A 7557-nucleotide genomic window follows, 5' to 3' on the forward strand; every position below is an offset into this window, starting at 1 on the left:
TTGGAACTTTTGTGTATATGAACGGGTCCGCGCCTTTGTACTCTGCTCCCTTCACCGCTACAAACCAACCAACCATCGTGTCCGTGCGCATCTGAGTCGCAAAGAATGGGGAATAGCGCCGTTTGCTCGTGCATGGGGCGTAGCTCAGTTGGTAGAGCGTTCGCTTGGCATGTGAAAGGTCCAGGGTTCAAGCCGCGGCGCCTCCATTTTTTGTGGTCAGTGCATGGTAAGTGTTGGTCGCGGCGAACCTAAAGGCACGCAAGATGTTGCAAAGCCAGCGTCACAGACTGATATGATGTATACTGACGTAAGGAGAGCAAGATGTAAGTGTGGGGACCGGCTGTTATCGAGGTGTCATCGAGTGCAGATCTGTCTTACTTATCGCGGCTTAACCTCATTAAAGTCTAGAGGGTGGACAACACGTTGGTCTTACTCAGAGCGGTGTCCGAATTCTATTTTCGACGTTATACGTGCCACTTTCATTGTGGCCAACTACGATTCGATACAGAATGCACGAAACCTGAAAGACACACTAACGGATACATAGAGAGTAGTGTTTGTCTGCTGAATAATGGGAGTGCAAGGGTCTGTGTCGTCTATATGGCTGTATGTAGCACCATTAGTCTTCGGGGGGGCGGGCGTAGCTCAGATGGTAGAGCGCTCGCTTAGTATGCGAGAGGTACTGGGATCAATACCCAGTGCCTCCAGAATTTTTAACACACCTACATGCGCACCTTGATATGCAAATGGAATAATTCACGACCAGCAGATGTGTCTAGGAAGATACAAGCGAATGATTAGCATCCACAATTGACAAGCGTGCTGTTATTTGTGCGCAGGAAGCACCCTCCTCCCACGCCTACACTTAATTTAGAAACAGTACAAGTGTTCCCGTAAGATTCTCAAGCCTATGTCGGAAAGATCTGCCTTGCGCCGAGTTCACGTAAATCCCACTGCACATTCCTATTCTTTGCGTGCAGTCAGCTGCTACTGGTGTTGCTAGTTGTGACTGCTGATAACAGATGCCGTAGCAATCAATTCATGGAGTGAGTTGTATGTTTTGCGATAGTCTGTCTCTGACAAGCAAGCACAGGTGACATAGGTGCGAACACAGGAAGCTTGCAGACCCTCGCTGCCTGCAGACACCGAGCAGCCACACTAGGAGGGCGGCCTAAGCCGTAGGCGAAATGTACTCATTCGCTTTGGCGCGACGTCGAACTATAAATAATGCTGTCACTAGCGTGAGCGTTGCGTGAGCGTCGTGGAAAGTCGGAAAAGTCGGCTGCGAGGGTGAGTGCCAAGTTTGGGGAGCGTTTCGTAGTATGCGCAGTGCAATGGAGACGCGGAAACTTGTTGTGGCCCAGTGTTTTGCAGTTGGACGACAAGATTGGTACACAGTAGTAAAGAGCGAGGCACTGAGTTGGCATAAATAATGTAGTGCACAATGGTTCTCGAGATGTGTTTGTTACCTCAGGTGCTGTATAATTGTCTACAATGAGTGAAAACGGAGCAATTTGTGACGGCTCTTTCAATTTAAGACGTTAAAAACAGACGGAATTTGCATTTGCAATACCAGAGCATCGAAACTACTTGGAACTTTTGTGTATATGAACGGGTCCGCGCCTTTGTACTCTGCTCCCTTCACCGCTACAAACCAACCAACCATCGTGTCCGTGCGCATCTGAGTCGCAAAGAATGGGGAATAGCGCCGTTTGCTCGTGCATGGGGCGTAGCTCAGTTGGTAGAGCGTTCGCTTGGCATGTGAAAGGTCCAGGGTTCAAGCCGCGGCGCCTCCATTTTTTGTGGTCAGTGCATGGTAAGTGTTGGTCGCGGCGAACCTAAAGGCACGCAAGATGTTGCAAAGCCAGCGTCACAGACTGATATGATGTATACTGACGTAAGGAGAGCAAGATGTAAGTGTGGGGACCGGCTGTTATCGAGGTGTCATCGAGTGCAGATCTGTCTTACTTATCGCGGCTTAACCTCATTAAAGTCTAGAGGGTGGACAACACGTTGGTCTTACTCAGAGCGGTGTCCGAATTCTATTTTCGACGTTATACGTGCCACTTTCATTGTGGCCAACTACGATTCGATACAGAATGCACGAAACCTGAAAGACACACTAACGGATACATAGAGAGTAGTGTTTGTCTGCTGAATAATGGGAGTGCAAGGGTCTGTGTCGTCTATATGGCTGTATGTAGCACCATTAGTCTTCGGGGGGGCGGGCGTAGCTCAGATGGTAGAGCGCTCGCTTAGTATGCGAGAGGTACTGGGATCAATACCCAGTGCCTCCAGAATTTTTAACACACCTACATGCGCACCTTGATATGCAAATGGAATAATTCACGACCAGCAGATGTGTCTAGGAAGATACAAGCGAATGATTAGCATCCACAATTGACAAGCGTGCTGTTATTTGTGCGCAGGAAGCACCCTCCTCCCACGCCTACACTTAATTTAGAAACAGTACAAGTGTTCCCGTAAGATTCTCAAGCCTATGTCGGAAAGATCTGCCTTGCGCCGAGTTCACGTAAATCCCACTGCACATTCCTATTCTTTGCGTGCAGTCAGCTGCTACTGGTGTTGCTAGTTGTGACTGCTGATAACAGATGCCGTAGCAATCAATTCATGGAGTGAGTTGTATGTTTTGCGATAGTCTGTCTCTGACAAGCAAGCACAGGTGACATAGGTGCGAACACAGGAAGCTTGCAGACCCTCGCTGCCTGCAGACACCGAGCAGCCACACTAGGAGGGCGGCCTAAGCCGTAGGCGAAATGTACTCATTCGCTTTGGCGCGACGTCGAACTATAAATAATGCTGTCACTAGCGTGAGCGTTGCGTGAGCGTCGTGGAAAGTCGGAAAAGTCGGCTGCGAGGGTGAGTGCCAAGTTTGGGGAGCGTTTCGTAGTATGCGCAGTGCAATGGAGACGCGGAAACTTGTTGTGGCCCAGTGTTTTGCAGTTGGACGACAAGATTGGTACACAGTAGTAAAGAGCGAGGCACTGAGTTGGCATAAATAATGTAGTGCACAATGGTTCTCGAGATGTGTTTGTTACCTCAGGTGCTGTATAATTGTCTACAATGAGTGAAAACGGAGCAATTTGTGACGGCTCTTTCAATTTAAGACGTTAAAAACAGACGGAATTTGCATTTGCAATACCAGGGCATCGAAACTACTTGGAACTTTTGTGTATATGAACGGGTCCGCGCCTTTGTACTCTGCTCCCTTCACCGCTACAAACCAACCAACCATCGTGTCCGTGCGCATCTGAGTCGCAAACAATGGGGAATAGCGCAGTTTGCTCGTGCATGGGGCGTAGCTCAGTTGGTAGAGCGTTCGCTTGGCATGTGAAAGGTCCAGGGTTCAAGCCGCGGCGCCTCCATTTTTTGTGGTCAGTGCATGGTAAGTGTTGGTCGCGGCGAACCTAAAGGCACGCAAGATGTTGCAAAGCCAGCGTCACAGACTGATATGATGTATACTGACGTAAGGAGAGCAAGATGTAAGTGTGGGGACCGGCTGTTATCGAGGTGTCATCGAGTGCAGATCTGTCTTAGGTATCGCGGCTTAACCTCATTGAAGTCTAGAGGGTGGACAACACGTTGGTCTTACTCAGAGCGGTGTCCGAATTCTATTTTCGACGTTATACGTGCCACTTTCATTGTGGCCAACTACGATTCGATACAGAATGCACGAAACCTGAAAGACACCCTAACGGATACATAGAGAGTAGTGTTTGTCTGCTGAATAATGGGAGTGCAAGGGTCTGTGTCGTCTATATGGCTGTATGTAGCACCATTAGTCTTCCGGGGGGCGGGCGTAGCTCGGATGGTAGAGCGCTCGCTTAGTATGCGAGAGGTACTGGGATCAATACCCAGTGCTTCCAGAATTTTTAACACACCTACATGCGCACCTTGATATGCAAGTGGAATAATTCACGACCAGCAGATGTGTCTAGGAAGATACAAGCGAATGATTAGCATCCACAATTGACAAGCTTGCTGTTATTTGTGCGCAGGAAGCACCCTCCTCCCACGCCTACACTTAATTTAGAAACAGTACAAGTGTTCCCGTAATATTCTCAAGCCTATGTCGGAAAGATCTGCCTTGCGCCGAGTTCACGTAAATCCCACTGCACATTCCTATTCTTTGCGTGCAGTCAGCTGCTACTGGTGTTGCTAGTTGTGACTGCTGATAACAGATGCCGTAGCAATCAATTCATGGAGTGAGTTGTATGTTTTGCGATAGTCTGTCTCTGACAAGCAAGCACAGGTGACATAGGTGCGAACACAGGAAGCTTGCAGACCCTCGCTGCCTGCAGACACCGAACAGCCACACTAGGAGGGCGGCCTAAGCCGTAGGCGAAATGTACTCATTCGCTTTGGCGCGACGTCGAACTATAAATAATGCTGTCACTAGCGTGAGCGTTGCGTGAGCGTCGTGGAAAGTCGGAAAAGTCGGCTGCGAGGGTGAGTGCCAAGTTTGGGGAGCGTTTCGTAGTATGCGCAGTGCAATGGAGACGCGGAAACTTGTTGTGGCCCAGTGTTTTGCAGTTGGACGACAAGATTGGTACACAGTAGTAAAGAGCGAGGCACTGAGTTGGCATAAATAATGTAGTGCACAATGGTTCTCGAGATGTGTTTGTTACCTCAGGTGCTGTATAATTGTCTACAATGAGTGAAAACGGAGCAATTTGTGACGGCTCTTTCAATTTAAGACGTTAAAAACAGACGGAATTTGCATTTGTAATACCAGAGCATCGAAACTACTTGGAACTTTTGTGTATATGAACGGGTTCGCGCCTTTGTACTCTGCTCCCTTCACCGCTACAAACCAACCAACCATCGTGTCCGTGCGCATCTGAGTCGCAAACAATGGGGAATAGCGCAGTTTGCTCGTGCATGGGGCGTAGCTCAGTTGGTAGAGCGTTCGCTTGGCATGTGAAAGGTCCAGGGTCCAAGCCGCGGCGCCTCAATTTTTTGTGGTCAGTGCATGGTAAGTGTTGGTCGCGGCGAACCTAAAGGCACGCAAGATGTTGCAAAGCCAGCGTCACAGACTGATATGATGTATACTGACGTAAGGAGAGCAAGATGTAAGTGTGGGGACCGGCTGTTATCGAGGTGTCATCGAGTGCAGATCTGTCTTAGGTATCGCGGCTTAACCTCATTGAAGTCTAGAGGGTGGACAACACGTTGGTCTTACTCAGAGCGGTGTCCGAATTCTATTTTCGACGTTATACGTGCCACTTTCATTGTGGCCAACTACGATTCGATACAGAATGCACGAAACCTGAAAGACACCCTAACGGATACATAGAGAGTAGTGTTTGTCTGCTGAATAATGGGAGTGCAAGGGTCTGTGTCGTCTATATGGCTGTATGTAGCACCATTAGTCTTCGGGGGGGCGGGCGTAGCTCAGATGGTAGAGCGCTCGCTTAGTATGCGAGAGGTACTGGGATCAATACCCAGTGCCTCCAGAATTTTTAACACACCTACATGCGCACCTTGATATGCAAGTGGAATAATTCACGACCAGCAGATATGTCTAGGAAGATACAAGCGAATGATTAGCATCCACAATTGACAAGCGTGCTGTTATTTGTGCGCAGGAAGCACCCTCCTCCCACGCCTACACTTAATTTAGAAACAGTACAAGTGTTCCCGTAAGATTCTCAAGCCTATGTCGGAAAGATCTGCCTTGCGCCGAGTTCACGTAAATCCCACTGCACATTCCTATTCTTTGCGTGCAGTCAGCTGCTACTGGTGTTGCTAGTTGTGACTGCTGATAACAGATGCCGTAGCAATCAATTCATGGAGTGAGTTGTATGTTTTGCGATAGTCTGTCTCTGACAAGCAAGCACAGGTGACATAGGTGCGAACACAGGAAGCTTGCAGACCCTCGCTGCCTGCAGACACCGAACAGCCACACTAGGAGGGCGGCCTAAGCCGTAGGCGAAATGTACTCATTCGCTTTGGCGCGACGTCGAACTATAAATAATGCTGTCACTAGCGTGAGCGTTGCGTGAGCGTCGTGGAAAGTCGGAAAAGTCGGCTGCGAGGGTGAGTGCCAAGTTTGGGGAGCGTTTCGTAGTATGCGCAGTGCAATGGAGACGCGGAAACTTGTTGTGGCCCAGTGTTTTGCAGTTGGACGACAAGATTGGTACACAGTAGTAAAGAGCGAGGCACTGAGTTGGCATAAATAATGTAGTGCACAATGGTTCTCGAGATGTGTTTGTTACCTCAGGTGCTGTATAATTGTCTACAATGAGTGAAAACGGAGCAATTTGTGACGGCTCTTTCAATTTAAGACGTTAAAAACAGACGGAATTTGCATTTGCAATACCAGAGCATCGAAACTACTTGGAACTTTTGTGTATATGAACGGGTCCGCGCCTTTGTACTCTGCTCCCTTCACCGCTACAAACCAACCAACCATCGTGTCCGTGCGCATCTGAGTCGCAAAGAATGGGGAATAGCGCCGTTTGCTCGTGCATGGGGCGTAGCTCAGTTGGTAGAGCGTTCGCTTGGCATGTGAAAGGTCCAGGGTTCAAGCCGCGGCGCCTCCATTTTTTGTGGTCAGTGCATGGTAAGTGTTGGTCGCGGCGAACCTAAAGGCACGCAAGATGTTGCAAAGCCAGCGTCACAGACTGATATGATGTATACTGACGTAAGGAGAGCAAGATGTAAGTGTGGGGACCGGCTGTTATCGAGGTGTCATCGAGTGCAGATCTGTCTTACTTATCGCGGCTTAACCTCATTAAAGTCTAGAGGGTGGACAACACGTTGGTCTTACTCAGAGCGGTGTCCGAATTCTATTTTCGACGTTATACGTGCCACTTTCATTGTGGCCAACTACGATTCGATACAGAATGCACGAAACCTGAAAGACACACTAACGGATACATAGAGAGTAGTGTTTGTCTGCTGAATAATGGGAGTGCAAGGGTCTGTGTCGTCTATATGGCTGTATGTAGCACCATTAGTCTTCGGGGGGGGCGCGTAGCTCAGATGGTAGAGCGCTCGCTTAGTATGCGAGAGGTACTGGGATCAATACCCAGTGCCTCCAGAATTTTTAACACACCTACATGCGCACCTTGATATGCAAATGGAATAATTCACGACCAGCAGATGTGTCTAGGAAGATACAAGCGAATGATTAGCATCCACAATTGACAAGCGTGCTGTTATTTGTGCGCAGGAAGCACCCTCCTCCCACGCCTACACTTAATTTAGAAACAGTACAAGTGTTCCCGTAAGATTCTCAAGCCTATGTCGGAAAGATCTGCCTTGCGCCGAGTTCACGTAAATCCCACTGCACATTCCTATTCTTTGCGTGCAGTCAGCTGCTACTGGTGTTGCTAGTTGTGACTGCTGATAACAGATGCCGTAGCAATCAATTCATGGAGTGAGTTGTATGTTTTGCGATAGTCTGTCTCTGACAAGCAAGCACAGGTGACATAGGTGCGAACACAGGAAGCTTGCAGACCCTCGCTGCCTGCAGACACCGAGCAGCCACACTAGGAGGGCGGCCTAAGCCGTAGGCGAAATGTACTCATT

This window comes from Schistocerca gregaria, chromosome 10 (assembly GCF_023897955.1).
Source record: "Schistocerca gregaria isolate iqSchGreg1 chromosome 10, iqSchGreg1.2, whole genome shotgun sequence".
Taxonomy (NCBI): Eukaryota; Metazoa; Arthropoda; class Insecta; order Orthoptera; family Acrididae; genus Schistocerca; species Schistocerca gregaria.